At 37.1% G+C, this 17,337-nt stretch overlaps 1 non-coding gene across 1 annotated transcript; it reads left to right on the top strand.

Moving 5' to 3' along the window:
• Positions 1-17,041: 17,041 nt before the first annotated feature.
• Positions 17,042-17,115, top strand: Trnan-guu. The gene has a single exon. It is a non-coding gene; the product is annotated as a tRNA-Asn (tRNA).
• The last annotated feature ends 222 nt before the right edge of the window (positions 17,116-17,337 follow it).

Raw genomic sequence — 17,337 nt, 5'->3', positions numbered from 1 at the left:
AGACTCGTTGCACGCAGGACATACATTGAATATGTCTATTCTGGATAAGTAGGAGAATGAAATTCCGCTTGTAGATATCGCTTACGCATTTTTAACCGACCCTAGCCATATATCAGTAGATCGAAATGACTAAACATGATTTTATACAATGTTAACAGTTTTCCAAGGCTACATCGAATGATGTCAGAGGTTTGCATATTCAACATATTTTCGGGCAACAATCTGATTAGCTAAAGTAAAATTTTTTTCATTCATTTCATTTTCTACACACTATTCCCCGAAACTATGTAAATAATTAAGAAACAAGCAATATATCTCATTTCTACTTTTATTTACCACTTTCTGGCAATTAAGGACCAAACACTATGGTGATTACCGATTTTAGTGCTAATTTACCAGCAGTTTACTACCAAATATACATCATTACCGTGCACTATATTTTTCTTAGCTGCTGGATGTTAACATCTAGAGTTGGTCGTTATATCTGCCTTTAATTCTTTACTTCCTTCATCTGTACTTTTTATTGTGGTTTTCTTTATTCTTTTCCCTTGCCTTACACATTTTCTTTTTGTATGTAAGCAAGGGTGTGTATATGTATGCGTAACTGTATTTTATTGTCTCTTTCGTTAATCTCAACGCCAAGGATTTATTTCTATTTTATAATTATCCTGGTGGATTTCGTACCTCACAAAGGCAAGCACACAAAAACAACAAACGGAGAGCGCGCACACAAAAAGTGCAAGTAAAAGTATTTAGTAACAGTTTTTTGACGTATTAAATGAATTGCGCAATCCCAAAGTCGCACTGCCAAATACATGTACATCTAAGTATATCCTATTTCGTGTCTGTGTGTGTGTAAATGGACTACTATTCGGCAGCAATAAATCCCACCATCGCTCTATCAACGCTATGCCGCACTCACGTTGCAATTTTATTGTCTTTTTGTGGGTTTCGCTATTCCGGCGGTTTGTCTGCTGCTCCGTTTGACTGTTGTGTAAGTACGTAAGCACCCCAGCGTCCCCTGACTCAGCTCAACTAACCACCACTGACAGCTTTTGCTCCTTGGCTTTCGTTACTATGAGCTTTTCTATTTTCCCCCACCCTGCTCATTCGTGTTGTTGCTTTTTTCGTTGTCTGCTATGCTATACAACTTAAGCGGCTTTAATTTGCCAACAGGGATTTTTAATTATTTCACTTTATGTATTTGATTTTCCACCAACGCACCGACTCATCGTCTCACCGGCGCAGCGCCTCAACGCTGGCTAGCCTCGTAAGTATTTTTGGCTGTTGTCGTAAATGAGTGGGCGGGCGGCGGTCTACAGTGCTATTGTTAGTGTTGTTGGGTGTGAAGTTTTGGTTGTGTTCGTACGTGTCCGGGTTGCTTTGATTTGGCGGGCGTACTTTTGTGGCTTTGCTCTCAGTTCGTTGGTTGCTTGATTAGAGCCAAAAATCTGGTGTCGGGAGTATTGAGTATTAACTAAGTACAGCGTGCACTAAGTAGTATTAGTGTGCCGACATGCGATTGGTTTTAGTGTGCGACACTTGATTCTTTACACTGATTTAATTTGAAGCTGAGTAAAAGTGGCGGTCGGGCAGGCTTAAGATTTGACTTAAGAGATTACGTTGGTTATAGACACTAAAAATTTCTTAGTTTTAAAAGTAACACATGAAGTTATTTCGAAGAAGAATTTGTCCATCCCAAAATAATATAAAAGTAAGAAGCTTTTCAAGATTATGATTATTACATTTTGATCTTTCACTTTATTCTAAAGCTCTCATTGATAAGACTATATATATTTGAAATTTTCGAAAAGTGCCTTTAAAATAAAAATGAATTTTTGAAATACATATAGGATGATATTCGCTAATCCATCAAAGCTTTTTTAAAGTCTTACTGCCTATTGTGAGCTTTCACTTTGCAAGACAATTTTTCAAAGCTTTAACTTTATTCATACCTTTTAACTGTTCTAGACAATAAATCACAAAAATTAGTTCTTCAAAGCACAATATCTAGAAGCAATCAAACTTTCACATAAACTCTATATGGCAAAGTTTTCTAGTTCCGATTAAATAAAATGTTATAATTCGCCAAAACAAAAAAGGTTAGAAAACTGTACTAAAGTCGAAAAGTTTATAAAAGGAAATTCAAAATTTTGCTAAGTATTTTAAGCTTCCGCTTGATACTAAAGCTTTGATAAGCTTTCATTGATATTCATATTAAAATTGTTTTGACATAAATATTATATATTCGCTTATTTATAGAGCTTTTTTGAATCTACCCTACCCATTGTAAGCTTTCACTCTATATAAAAGCTTTTTGAAGTTTTAATTTTACCTTTCATTGATAAGACTATAAATGTTTTGTGTGCTTTCCTTTATATCAAAATTGATTTCTGAAATACATCTTAAATATTCGCTAATTTGTCGACCTTTTTTGAATATATAGTACCTGTTTTGAGCTTTCACTCTATAGAAAAGCTTTTTAAAGTTCAAATTTTATTCAGACCATTTAACCGTATCCTATAATGAGTGCTAAAAAGGGGTTCTGAAAATACATTTTCTAAATGCTATCGAGCTTTCACTTGAACTCTATTCCGCTTTAGTTTCTGGTGTTTTTTCCTAACATTTTCCTACAGACATATTTTAAAATATACAGGAATTACTATTAATTTTCACTATCTCCTCAAAGCTTTATTCTAAAACAATTGCGAGCTTTCACTTAATTTTCCTGTTTGTAAGACCGACTCTTTACCCCTAACGAATTCACTAACAAGCTACTTGTTTAAGTAAAAAGACTATTTAATATTCTACACTAGCTCAAAGTTTAAGAAAATGCATATCTGCCAATCAAATTTAATTTCAGTATTCTCCAAATTACACAAAAAAGCACTCAAAAGAAATGTTCAAAGTTCCAGAACACCAACTTACCATTGCCACTTAAGACACATAAGAAGAACTTCGTTAAATGCACTTTGAGTACATTTTTTGCATTCATTGCCACAAAGCTTTCGCTGCTCACGCGAAAGCTAGCTGACGCTGACTTTGCACTGATAAGACACAAATTAAATTAATTGCATACTTTTTGCGCGGAGAGGTGAGTGATGAGTATTTTACTTCTTATTTGTGGTAAAAGCAAGGAAATGAAGTCGAGCTTAGGTGAAGGTAGCAGGCTTCTGTGTATAAAAGAGAAATTGGAAGACATTGCCGTAGCTAAAAAATAAGAAAATAAAAGAAAATAAAGCGTGGATTCGTGGTTTTTGTGTGCGGCTACGTTTAAATCTAATTATTTTAATTATACCTTTGTGTGCGAAAGCGCATAGCGCAACTGCCGAAGTAACAACAAGAAGCTTCGAATAAAGATAGAAAGATAGCAGTGGCTAAAAGTTGATTTCTAAGCGGAGTGAGTACAGCGATTGCTGCGAGAAATTCTAGTTTCGAAATTTTTATGAATATTTGTTATAATTTGTTTAAATGTAAAAAAAAATATAAACGGCCTCTGCTATGCAACGCGCCCTGGTATAAATGAATTTGTTAAAACTTTGCCATTTCCAACGTAACTTTTTAATTTTCTGCACCACTTGCGCTACAAAATGCGTTCAAGCGCTGAAAACTAAAAAAACAAAAAAAAAGACAAAAAAACGAGATAATAATAATAAAACGTGCCCTTACGCTCAGCCCCTATGAGCGCAAAAACACACGCACACGCGCGCGAATTAAATAAGTAAGTAAAATGCATTGGACGCCTGGGAAAAATGAGATACATTCCGGAGGCTAGTGAACAGTATGCAAGGCTTGTTGGAATAGCACGTTTGATATGCGCGAAATTGTAATATCCGCCACATTGCACAAGCTGGCGGTGCATTGCCGCCTAAAAGTATGCTGTTGCGTTCACTCAAGCGTGCAATACATTCAAAGAGATACGAAAAGCGAAAAAAGTACACAGATAAGGGAAAAGTGGCAAAAGAGTTAAAAGTTATGCATTATGTGAAAGCTCATTATAAAGGCTTTCTCTAAACTTTTTTTAGCTTTCACTTTCATGTAAATTAATGAAATTATAACTATAGAAAAAAAGTTAAGAGTTATATATTATGTGAAAGCTCATTATAAAAGCTTTCACTTTTATGTAATTAAAGAAATTATAACTATATTTAAATATATATACTATAAAAAGTTCTCAAAACATTAAGGAAACTTTGGTTTTAATTGGATAAAGCTTAAGTTACTAAAAGCTCGATGGTAAGTGAAAATTGTATTTTTAATGACTTTCCAATTTGCTTGCCGGCAACGAGCGCATTTTAAAAATTATCTTTTAAAGCAACTTTCAGAAAGCGAAAAAGCTATCGCCAGAGCAATGAACTTAAATGAGTGGACTTTCCTGTAGTTAGAGAAAAAGATCTAGCTTTTTAAGTTTAATTTTCTCTCAATTTTCCATAGCATAAGAAAAAAAACTTGTTTCAAGCTTTAAGCTTTATTTACTCTCAATTTTCCATAGTATGAGATAAACTACTTGTTTCAAGCTTTAAACTTAATTTATTCTAAAGTTTCCGTAGTATGAGAAAAATATCATGCTTCAAGCTTTAAGCCTGATTTACTCTCAATTTTCTGTAATACGACAAAAAGATATTGCTTTGAGCTTTAAGCTTAATTTGTTCTCAATTTTCCCCTTTATGGGAAAAAGTTCTTGCTTCAAGCTTTAAACTTTATTTATTCTCAATTTTCCATAGTATGAGAAAAAAATTGTTTAAAGCTTTAAGCTTAATTTACTCTCAATTTTCTGTAATATGACAAAAAGATCTTGCTATGAGCTTTAAGCTTAAATTTTAAGCTTAAAAAAATTGTTTAAAGCTTTAAGCTTAATTTACTCTCAATTTTCTGTAATATGACAAAAAGATCTTGCTTTGAGCTTTAAGCTTAATTTCTTAATTTACTCCCAATTGTTTGTATTCTCTTAAGTGAAATTTTATCGACGATATCTCTAATGGTCTTGTCATTTTGTCTTGTCTTCCTCCGTGTGCCCTTTAAACGTAAGATCAACCATTCACCTTCATTAAAAATTAACGCGCAGCAACTATTGTCCTTTCTTGTGGCATTTTTACCTGTCCCATCATATGTAATATTAGCAACTATTGTCCTTTCTTGCGGCATTTTTACTTGCCCCAGCATATGTAATATAAGCAGTAAGCTTAAAATGAGCTTTCATCTGAATTTCAACGCCTAAGCTTAGTATAGTTTACCCATATTCATAAAAGCTGTTCTTCGTTCTATGAACATTCGGAGAACCATATGCAACTTCACAACTGTTCTCTTCTCTTCTCATCTTCTTTTCGGTTTTTCTCGCTATTACTTCGTCTCCACATTTTATAATATTCTAAATTCTTTATTTAATTTGTTTTTGCTCTTTTTTGTTTAATGCGCCTCGGTGCGTTTTTTTTTTTGTTAAGCGTACGTGCGTTAAGTTTAATGTTTCAATTTCAATCCGCTCACATCTCCAACACCTCATCCTCGCCGCTCCAATTCAAACTTTTCCCTCATTGCTCTTTTATATGCGTGAAACACAGTTGCGAAAGCCACTCGAGCGTCTCAAATTATTCGCAGCTGGTGACAGTTAGCGTGCAAAAATTGAAATTGATTTCCGTTTCAAATTGCGCTTTGCCGCCGAAGCGTAATCATTACTTTTTTGCATTTTTTGTGAATGAGCATTTTTTGACACTTTTTATGGCAGCCAAAGGGCGCATTCTCTTTAGAAGTGGCAAAATTAAATTAATCGAAATAATTGCAACATCTTGCTGGACAACAAAAAGGGTTAGCATTAATTTGTGCTTTTTTTTTGGTATGCAGTGCAGTCCAGTCACAGCTGGTGCTGTAGCATTTTCAGCAAGCAGACTTAATAAAATGTGCGATATAAATGGATATAACAAAAGGCCAATTAATAAAATGATCGAATTGATTGCTTTTGGTGGAAAACTTGCAATTCCAAAGTTAAAAGCTTTAAATTAGTCCCAGGAAACTTTCGAAAACTTTCACTTAAATTTCATACTAAAGCTTTAAAAACGTTTCATACTATATATACCTTTGGTGGGGATTACGTTGAAGGCGAAAAAATAAATATTGATGAATTATAAAGTATTTTGTGTTTTGTTTTCAATTTCCGGGTATTTTTTTGTCGCAATGTTTATACTACTTATTTTACATAGGCGTTTGTTTTCATTTTTTTCATAAACACACATTTAAACTTTCACTTGAAGATATTTTAATCTATAAACTTCGGGGGCAGGAAGTTAGAGATGTCTAGGAGGTCAATTATCTAGGCGACACATTAAATTCAACCTTATGGTGGAATAGGCATTTGGTGCTATAACTGTCAAAATCCACAAAGGCACTCATGGTATGCAGACTCTTGACTGGTAAATCCTCGAGCTGTAAGCCGAGCATCATCGGGTGGACGTATACCATAATCGTGAGACCGTTTGTTAACTATGGAGCGGTTACCTGGATACCGAAGCCATTGCAGACTTTAATAGATCTTCTACTATTAAAAAGACTTACCTGCTTCTGCAACTCTGGGCCAATGCGCACTTGTCTAGCCCCAGCACTTATCATGCTAGAGCTCGCACCGCTCCATACAGTAGTCAATGAGAGAGCAAAGCATACCGGCTACTCATAGCAGCAGGAAATTATGGAAAAGGGGAGATAATAAAAAAAAAGATGCTACCCATAGCAGCAGAGGGTTATGGAAAAGGAAAGATAATATCGTCTCAACAAATGAAAACCTTAGGTAAAGACACATCAATGGCTCTCCTTCCAAGAGACGTTGTTACAAAAAGGGTAAACTTTAAAAAGAACTGTAAAATTAACATCGATGGTAAGCCTGACGGAATAATTCCACTCCTGACCTATTACTAAGGAGCAGCGTAATGCAGTGGTACATTGACGCCTCGAAAATAACGAAAGGTATTGGTGCAAATATTACAAAACCCCACATCAAACTTATCATAACCATGGGATGTTTTCCGAGCATACCATATTTCAAACAGAGGCCTTTGCTTTAAGTCAGTACTGTAACTAGCGTATCACCAGACTCAGCGATAGTCAAGCGGTGCTAAAAGCGATATTTTATTTTGACAGAGGTCATAGAATGGCTAAACAGCCTCACAGTTTGCGACCGTGTACACCCGATTTGATTGCCAGGGCATAAGAGGGTAGCCAGCAATGAGCTAGCCGACGAACTTGCCCGCTCTGTGGCCGCTTCTAGGGTGATGAAACCATGACCCTGTATTTCGGTGAGAGAAACACCGCGGACGGAGGAGAGATTTATTGGCAACAAACAACAGTTATGAGCCATACAAAGCTGTTAATGGGAGATTACAACTTAGTAAAATTTAAAGACATGATTAACCTCCTCAGAGACCAATTACCTCTACTAGTCGCATTATACACTGGGCACTGCAAACTCTAGAAACACCTCTCCAACATGGGTGTGGTCTCATGAGAAACTTCCGGTTCTGATTGCGGAAACTTCGGAGCACCTAAATCTAGATTGTACAGCAAGGACCTTGAGTGCTTGTATACATTTATCTGAATGGGTCAAAGAAAACCTGTCCAACTCTGCATGGTCTCTTGTGCAATCTTCCAGCTTAGCGTCATGAAACTGGAAACTGTTGAGGACCTGATTCTAGATTGTATAGCAAGAACCTTGAGTCCTTGGATACATTTAACTGGATGGCGTTCGCATCACTTCTATAGCGCCCAGCAAGTTTATGGAATTCATCAGAGTGTTGCGCCTTTGTGAATATATCTGAAAGAAGAGAGGGCACAATAGACCTTAAGTCGCGGTACAAACTTCAATTAAATTCTATTATGTACTATATATAAACTTTATTTAAATCGTCTATAAAAAAAAAGAATTAAGAACTTTCAGGAATATCTCTTAAACTGGTTTTTGTGTAGCTTTAGATAGATTTTGATTGTTGCGTTGGACTTCCTGTCAATTTAAAAGAAAGCATAAGAGTATTTTTAAATTGTATCTTAAAGAAAATTCAAATATCTTAGAAAAAGCTTAGGTGTTAAGATACTCATCTTATATTTCGTTACGATTCCTTTATCTCAACTTCCCCTTATACCGTACAACATAACCCCTTTCAACGGTTTCTTAATTTATAGGTATCCTGTTCTTCTTCTTCTTTACGGGCGTGGACAGCGCTATGCGGTTACAGCCGAGTTAGATATCCTGTAAGAACTGCCAAATAAAATAATAATTATTATTATGAGCATATCTACGGGAAAATGGCAGCTGTCACACTCCCACTCACTCACTCACTCACTCACCTAATATAGGACCAGTTATGCCCATTGTTGCATACTTTATGGAGCGCACACAATGCAAAGACACGGCTGGTCAAAGTGTAGCCCTTTTTTACGGCACAATTAACTCATTTAATAATTTTAATCGAAATTATTACCGTATTTTATTAAGCCACTAAAATTGGACAAGGTAGCAAAATATGCAACAAAAAATTTCGAGGGAACTGTGTTACAAAGAAAAAGTATAAAACAAATAAAAGTGAAACGTAACAAGAAGTAGAAAGTCTGCGAAGCGCACAAGCCTAATGAATCGTAAATTAGTAAAGAGAAAATTAAGCCAACACAAAGGAGGAGGAGTGGGGTCAGGCAAAGTCAGAAGGTGAATAAATGAAGCGTGGGTCAGAGTTTTATTATTATTTGTTGGACACCTTTATCGAAATCGCCCCAACCCTCCCAACTCTCCTGCAACCTTATTTTTCTATATACTATATGTATTTGTATATTTGTATGTACGTATGCCTATTTTTTGGCTAACTGAGGTAGGGATTAGAACAACGGCGCAATGATGCTTATTGCGTTTTCTTTATTAGCCCTTGTGTTGCCGCTGCTTTTGCTTTGCTATTGTTATTGTATTACAACCTCACACCACTTCTTATGCTTATGACGGCCAATTACGAAATTTGAATTGTTTACCAACGTTTTCCAAGCACCCAAACAGTTGGCCAAAATTAACCAATTTACCAAAGGGAGCCTCCGGTGTGAAGCGGTCAAGCGCACGAAATACGAGCTATCGGCTGCGTGGTGGACGTGGCTTGAGAAATTTTAATTGTTCCAACGCAATTTATCGCAAAAACGATAAAAAGGATTTTACGAGTAGCTGCGCGTTCAAATCGAGTGATTACAAGGAAAGTCTGAAGGTGAAACCGAAGCGCGGGCAGCTAAGACTGCAGAAATTTAGAGTTTCAATCCAAAAGTGCCGAGGGAACGGCTTCAGAAAATGTTGTAAAGTCAGCAAAAGCTGAGTGGCCGCCCTTATGTTGCGCTTTCAGCTCAAAGCTATTGACGATGATTTGCCCTTGGAAAGACTAATGGCAATAACGAGTTGAATTGTTGCACGTTAACTTTGTAATTTGCTCAGATTTGCAGCAACAATCGGGATGGAGTCAGCCTCATTTATTATTTATACGGAAATTAAAATCGGACAACTGTTTGCTGCTAATGAATTGTTAAATTGCTTGACGGCAATAAATAGGAAGGCATAAAAGGAAGGACAAAATATTTATTTAAGAAACAATGCGGAGTGGAATTTAAATGAAAATGAATATGGTATCTAGCTATATTATATTGGGTAGTCGAAAAAGTCAATCAAACTTCAACTTATTTTTTTATATTTATAATGAACTTTAAATAACTATATATGTATGTACCATTTTGGTCGACTACTTTTTGCCATTTTTCCGCTAGAGACATTATTCCATCAGTGTAAAACTTTTCTGGTTTCTCGGTGAAAACCTGCAACAAGTAATTTTCACAGGCTTCTCTTGAAGCCAACTTTACTCTATTAATGGAGTTCTACATTGACTGAAACAAAGGGTAGTCCAATAGTGCAAATTCAGTGCTATATGGTGGATCCATCAAAACTTCCGAGCCAGTTCTCCTAGTTTTTTCCGAGTCATCAAAGATGTGTGAGGTCCAACGTTGTCCTGACGGAAGACGAAGCCCTTTCTGTTGATCAATTCTGGCCGTTTTTTTCGATTGCTTGCTTCCATCTCATCAGTTGTTGACAGTGAAGTGTAGAACCAATCGTTCGACCAGGCTGGAGCAGCTCATAGTGGATGATTCATTTCCAATCCCACCAAACACTCAGAAAACCTTTCGAGGCGTCAATCTTGGATTTGAGACTATTTGTTGAGCTTCACCACGCTTAGACCATGAACCTTTTCGCACATTATTGTCGTATTTGTTCCACTTTTCGTCTCCTGTTACCATTTACTTTAGAAATGCTTCGATTTCATTTCGTTTCAGCAAAGAATCGCATATATTAATTCGGTTCATTAAATTTTTCACAGACAATTCATGTGCTACCAAACATCGAGCTTCTTTTGGTAGCCAGCCTTCTTTAAATGGTTCAAAACAGTTTGATGATGAATATAAAGTTCCTTAGCGTTGTCATGGCTGCTTATGTGACGGTTCTGGTTAATCTTTTCTATAATTTCATCGACTTTTACAACGATAGCTCGACCAAAGCGAGGTGCATCTTTCACATTGAAATTTCCAGAACAGAAGCGAGCGAACCATTGTTGTGCTACAGGAACTGATACAGCATCGTCTCCGTAAACTTCACAAATTTCATTGGGGGCTTGCGTGGCATTCTTCCCTTTTTTATACTAAAATTTCAAAACATGGCAAATTTCTTCATTATTTTCACTCATTTTTGAACAGCTGTAACTTTTCTTCAACTTCTCCGAATGTGATTAGTAGTATTGGAGATATACGACTGCGACGACATCTACTTACAAAATACGAAAAGACTTTTTCGACTACCCATTATTTGAAGGTCTAACGACACACATATTGTCAATATAAAAATGCAGCCAGTTTCTCGCAAACATAAGGCAGAGTGAAAGCTTCTATGAAAGCGCAAAGCCCCTCGACTGCCCTCGAGTTTCAATTAACATTACATAAGAGAGCTAAGGTCTATTTTTTAATAATATATCATACAATACACTAATTTTATATACATATTGCACTTCGCCACAGTTAAATAATTTGTTTACGGCAATTGATTTGGAAAAGTGGCATAAAAAGCTTACGAACATAAGTACATTTACTTAGAAATGCGACGCTGAAAATTGTGCAGACTTTTTCATTATTGAATCGGGCGCTTATTTCTCGGTGATAATTTCTGAGAAAATCTTAAATATCAGCTGAACCGTAAAAATCGCAAAGCCATGAAAGCACAAGTGCAGCGTGCTAAAATAAATGGGCAATGGCAAAAGCTAAGAGGACGTGCTGAGAATTTCGAGAACGGGCGAGAGATACAAATGCCATCGTCAAAAACAGCCGACTCACTACCAACGAAAACACTTGAGGATCATAAAATTAAATTCTATCAGCGTAAGGCGTAGAAAAAAATTGCAAGAAGCTTTAAAAAGTAGCGGAAAATAAAAATAAATCTATGAAAGGCTGAAAAATAAAGAGACTCTACGCCAAATTGCGAGAGATGCGGGCAACAAACACATAACTAAGAAATTACAAAGTGCTACCAGCGCCGAAATAGCTAAGGAGGAGTAGCAGAAGTAGCGAAAATGAAAGATATCGCCGAAGAAAGAGGAAAGAGAAAAGCTCAACGCACGTTTCGTCGAGTGCAACTGCTTTGGCAGAAGGCAGAAGAGCGTGCAGTAGAAGAATTTTAAAAAAGCGCCAGCCGATGCTTAACAAACCATAAGTGAATAAAGTGTGCACTCTACCAGCGTATATTCACATGCCTGTATGTGTGCGTGTGTAGTCTGTTTGTGAGTTGCAAAGAGGCGTGGCGTTAATAAATTTAGCAGCATGGCTCCTTCGTACATGCAGCGCGTTGCACATAGCACACGTGCAGGCGCAACAGCAGCAGCAATTGCTGGTTGTTGTTGGTAAGCAGCAGACAACAGGCTGTGGCCAAAGACAAACGGCAGTCAGCAACAGCATTGCCATTGCACACTGTGCACAAGACACGTAACGGCATAAAAATAAATAAACGAAACGTTGGCGAGCCAAAAACCGTACAAAGTCAAAGTAAAAATTATTGCAGCAAACGAGACAGCTGAGCGGGGGGCACGGATGCACAGTAATGACAGTTACTGGCATAGCTAAAGCGCACCACTTGCCGGCTAACGACTACAGAGTTGCATTTGGTATTTTTTGGTAAGCACGTTTGCTGCATAAGTCCGGTAGAAAATACGAATTCGGGCTGGTGTGAGACTTACGTGAGTTCGTGAGTGTAAACAGGTGACTTAGCGCCCACAAGCGGGGCAAAGGGGCGGTGATGAGTTTTTGCAATAGCACTTTGCGAGTGGGAAGAAAACTTAATTTACGTTTTAAACAGAATTATTTAAAAACAAAATTTTGTTTTCCCTTCATTGAATAAAGTTGAGATTGATTAGCGAGTAAGCCTAAGCAGTTGTTTGTCAAAAGATTATTTAATAAACTTACACAAAATTCGAATGGTCAGCTCTTTGCTTTTGAAATATGATACTCTGGGGGCAACGGATCTTAATATTCTTAGCTAAAAATTACTTAATTACTTTCTTTCTAAACGAAAAGATCTGCGGGTCCGAGAGCCTCGAGCTAGTTACTATGTAGGCTTATATTTTATTCTGTGTAGTTTTCGGTTTTTTAAACCTTTAGGGCTTATATCAGATCCAAAAATGTTGCTCTTTGAAGAGAAGAAATATTGTTGTAGTAAAAAATTATTATTATCACGAGTTTCCAGACACTCCGAACTCTGTGCTAGGAAAATCAGTCATCAACGATTGGTATGCTAGTTTTGAAGTGAGGAAAGCGTTGGGATGTCGTACTTGGTTAGGTAGCTGTTCAGAAAAAAGGCGGTATGAGCCGGGGCGTTGTCATGGTGCAACTTCCAATTGGTTGAGATGTCTTGTCGGACCCGATTGAGTCTCTTGAGGATTTCAAACTTGACAATTTTTCCAGGAGAAACCAATTCATGGTGGACGATGCCTCACTCTTCCGGTTTTCTTCAGCGACCTATCCCCGGCCCTCCAAAAGGACCTAGTGCCACTGAAACACACCACTTCTTGCTAAAGCAACATCTGGGTAAGCCTGCTTGATCATGTCAAACGTCTCTGTCGCAGATTTACCGAGTTTCACACATAATTTAATTGCGTACCTCTGCTCTAACGAACGCTGCATTTCGGCTTACACCACTTACAGAAACACGTGGCACAAAAATGTCTGTCCTGACTCTCCAGGCGCTCGAAGACAGCTGACCAGCCGTTCGTTAGCTAGGAACGCCCTCTACCGAATCCCGTCGGTTCGCGCACGCTCCGAAGTACAGTCGCGGCGGAAGAAAATCAGACCTATTACTTTCCGGTAAACCTTTATTTATGGTCAAATCAATCTTTTCATCCAAATTCTAATTTAATTAAAAATATATCTACCAAAACTTTACTTTTCTTTCCAAAGCATTCCGAGGACAAGTCGCGCAACCGAGCACACATCCACCGCTCGCACCACACTATTCCTTTTTCCTATGTTAATTAATACTGATATGGGTTTCAAATTAGCAAATTCCCATATAAATGCATTTGATTGTCTTAAGACTTTGGACTTTTTAAGACATTTACGCACAACTGACAATGTGATACCGGAATCTGCTCCTGCTGCTGTGACTTAATCCCGCAATGATAAGGGATCACCATGACAAGCCAAGGCGGTAGATATTTGGGAGTGCGGGGAGTGAAGTCAACCGACAAGGCAAAGGGAAGTAAAGGCAAAACATTGTCAGCTCCTAAATTGATAGCTAAATGAAATTAATACAAAAGCAACAACACTTGCAAAAACAAAAATATATGCAGAAGCTTGTTGTTTGAGAAAGAACAACACTAACCAACAACAATAACAAGCACATTGAAGCAAATAGAAAAACAATAAGATGTAACCGAGCATAAGTGAAGCAGTGAAATATTCAAATTTGATTAAAACGAAAAAGTTACGCAAGAAATAATAAACAAACACAAACAAAACTGACCGGATCAAACCGGCAAATGAGTGAAAGTTATGCAAAGTGGAAAACGATAAAATAAAAATACCCCACACAATGAAAACAAATGTTATCTTAGAATTTTCATGAAGCAAGCGCCTCGTAGCCCTGAGGTACGGCGAAAGGCATGAGTTACCCGACTTTTGCTTACTTAGGACACACATATCCTTTCGTGCCTTTTCGCAGCAGATCACCACTCATACACTTGCGTTATTATTGTTATTATAAATGCAAGAAAATAATTTACTATTGTTGTTGCTGTAGGGTTACTTAAAATGTAAGAGTCGCCTAAGTAGATGATGACGAGTTTGCCAACAACGAAATTTTGTTTCTGACCGTCCGTGTGTTGGTACACAGTTGTAGCACAAATCAGCAGCGTATTAAAAGTTTTCACTCAAATTTTCTTGAACCGAACCTTACCTTTCCTACGGCCTTTTTGCAAACTCAACACAACAACAACACAGTATTGCATACAACCCTGTCACAGTCGTCGTATTTTCTTAACTATAAATAAATTATGCATGTTTGGAAAATCTTGGCAAAACATTGTCGTAATCGTCGGACAGACAAGACATGCTTACGCCTAGCAGTGGTTGCCATATTGTTGCTGTTGCCATACAGAGTATGAAGGCAGGGGAAAACATGCAAATTAGAAAGGCGTGCGGAGTGCTCGGCTCATGTCGTGCCGCTTGCCTCTCCATTGTTTGGCATCCTGCTGACAGCCAAATACAACAAAAGGATAAACTCTAAATCCTTGTTTAAACTTATGCGTACCAAATGGACAATGGCGCTAAGACGGCTGGTCAAACTGCTGCTATGCCACCGCATAGCCTTGGCTTAGCAGAAATTTGTTGAATTATATGCATTTACATACCAAATCGAAGGCGTCTGCGTGTGTCCTTGCATGGCATAAGTCTTTGGATTTGCACAATGAATGAAAATTGTAAATTAAATTACATTTTGTTATGCCAACACATGCGCATTGTGTGTTGTACTAAATGATTTTTAATTTTTTTGATTTGCTTGTGAAATACGGTTGACAGTTTTCGGCGACAAGGTTCGCTTTATTTACTCCGCTTTATTCTATTTACTTAAATGTTGTAACGGTATCTTAAAGTAATTTGTAAAAGTTATTTTTGCAAGTTGATTTTAAGGGTCGTAAGGTTCTTGACGAAACTTTTTCAAATTGTCTAAGGGTAACAAGGTTCGTCGTGTTTAAAATGAGAAAGTTGAAAGGTTATTCGGTAGAGATCGATGTGTAGGCAGTTATGTGGGGAGAAATAACAACTTTTCATAAAGAATGCACCAAAATCGTAGGTGAAGAAAAGAGGCAGCAATTTCGGTGGAACAATTACTTATATAGACTAGCAGCTCTGGATTAGCGCGGGTTCCGTTTACCATGCAATGCAGCTCACATGACCTAAACTCACATTCAATTCACTCTCTAAAGACACTAACGGTGTCGGTTGATAAAAAAACACAATTTTATTATTCACAATACATTTTATTGTTCAGTATAATCTCCCTGAGCATTAATACACTAGCTCCAACGATCCTCCAATCTGTGGATGCCATCCCTGAAGTGAGAATCCGAAAGGTCTACAAAATACGCTTCAACAGGCGTTATAACCGCTTCATGTGATGAAAAACGCTTGCCACGTATACATTTTTTGAGTTCTGGAAACAAATGAAAGTAGCTGGGGCGAAATCTGGTGAATACGGTAGATGCTCCAAAAATTTTAAATTTAATTAGAGGATTTTAGCCATTGCCAGAATGTTCTTGTGATATTGTTCTGATGGAAAAAGGATTTTTTCTTTTGCAGACCGGGTCTTTTTTCTTTCAATTCATCCAAAAGTTTGTCATATTATATAGAAATAATTGTTTTAAGAGTTTTCAAGTAATCCTCCTAAACAAAATTCCTCTCGCATCCCAAAAAAGTGATGCCATAACCTTGTTGGCCGACTTGCGGAAACGAACTCGTTTCGAAGCCGAACAACCAGTTTCACACTACTCGCTAGCCTCTTGTTTTTATTCAGAATCGCGGTGATAGACCCAGGTCTCATCCATAGTGATGATCGACGCACAAAATTCACTTTATCCTTTTTAAAACACTCCAAATGTTGCTGAGAAAGTCGCATGAATGTGTTTTTGTTCCATTGTTAGTGAATGAGGCACCCATTGTTGATACATCTTTCTAAAACCCAAAATTTCACTTAAAATATGACTCACACTACCTAATGTGATGTGTAGAGCCTCTACTAACTCTCTCAGTCCATTGACGATCCTCAAAAACCTTGGCTATGATTTCAGGTGTTGATGCGCTTTTTGGACGTCCTTCACGTGGATCGTCTTCAAGACTTGTACGACCATGCTGAAATTCAGCAACCCATCTTTCTACTATGCTAATTGTAGGTGAACAATCATTATACACATTTAAGAATTGTTCGTGAATTTCTTTTGGTACTAAACCTTCCAGAATAAGAATTTGGAATTTGTTCAATATTTTCCATAAAAAAATACTATGACACGGCGACAATGGTTTGTAAACAAAGAATGAATTGACGGATTGAAATGAAACTTCACATACGTTCATATGAAGAGTGTATCAACAGGACCTTAAGACCATGAAATAATTACCTCAATCATTGAAAATGCCTGAGTGAAATTCAAATACCAAAAATGTTTGATATTCCTCAAGTAGAGCCCACAACAAGTCGTTGTCGCGTCCCCGTAGCCGACAAATGCCGACAACACCAATGCTTAAAGCAGTATTATTTGACCGTCACCTGAGCAAAAACCCAAAATCATTTTTTACACTCATTTACAATAACAATATTAATTAGTTTCAAGAATAATCATAAATAATTAACAAACTATTTGTGAAACTTTTGATAAGCTAGAAATAATTTATGCTGACTTTTCCTTTCTGCTCTTAACAGCATTTTGAAATTGGCTATTTCAACCAATAAATTTGCATCGCCTCCGTGGCGCAATTGGCTAGCGCGTTCGGCTGTTAACCGAAAGGTTGGTGGTTCGAGCCCACCCGGGGGCGAGTATTTTTTAAATTCTTTTTTTTAATTAAATATATTATGTTATAAAATTTTCTTATATATATTACGGCAGTAAACGTATATACATATATAAAAATGGTTTAAAAATAGCAAATATTTTTTTTCGAATGGTACGCTGAAAAATTGGTTATTAGACAACGGATATCAGAGAGAAATTCTATGGTTTAACGTTAAGGGGTTACGTGGGTTTCCTCAGGCAAAAA

This window comes from Bactrocera tryoni, chromosome 3 (assembly GCF_016617805.1).
Source record: "Bactrocera tryoni isolate S06 chromosome 3, CSIRO_BtryS06_freeze2, whole genome shotgun sequence".
NCBI classification, from domain to species: domain Eukaryota; kingdom Metazoa; phylum Arthropoda; class Insecta; order Diptera; family Tephritidae; genus Bactrocera; species Bactrocera tryoni.
Note: the sequence above shows the minus strand (reverse complement) of the source record. Positions and strands in the feature narration are given on the sequence as shown.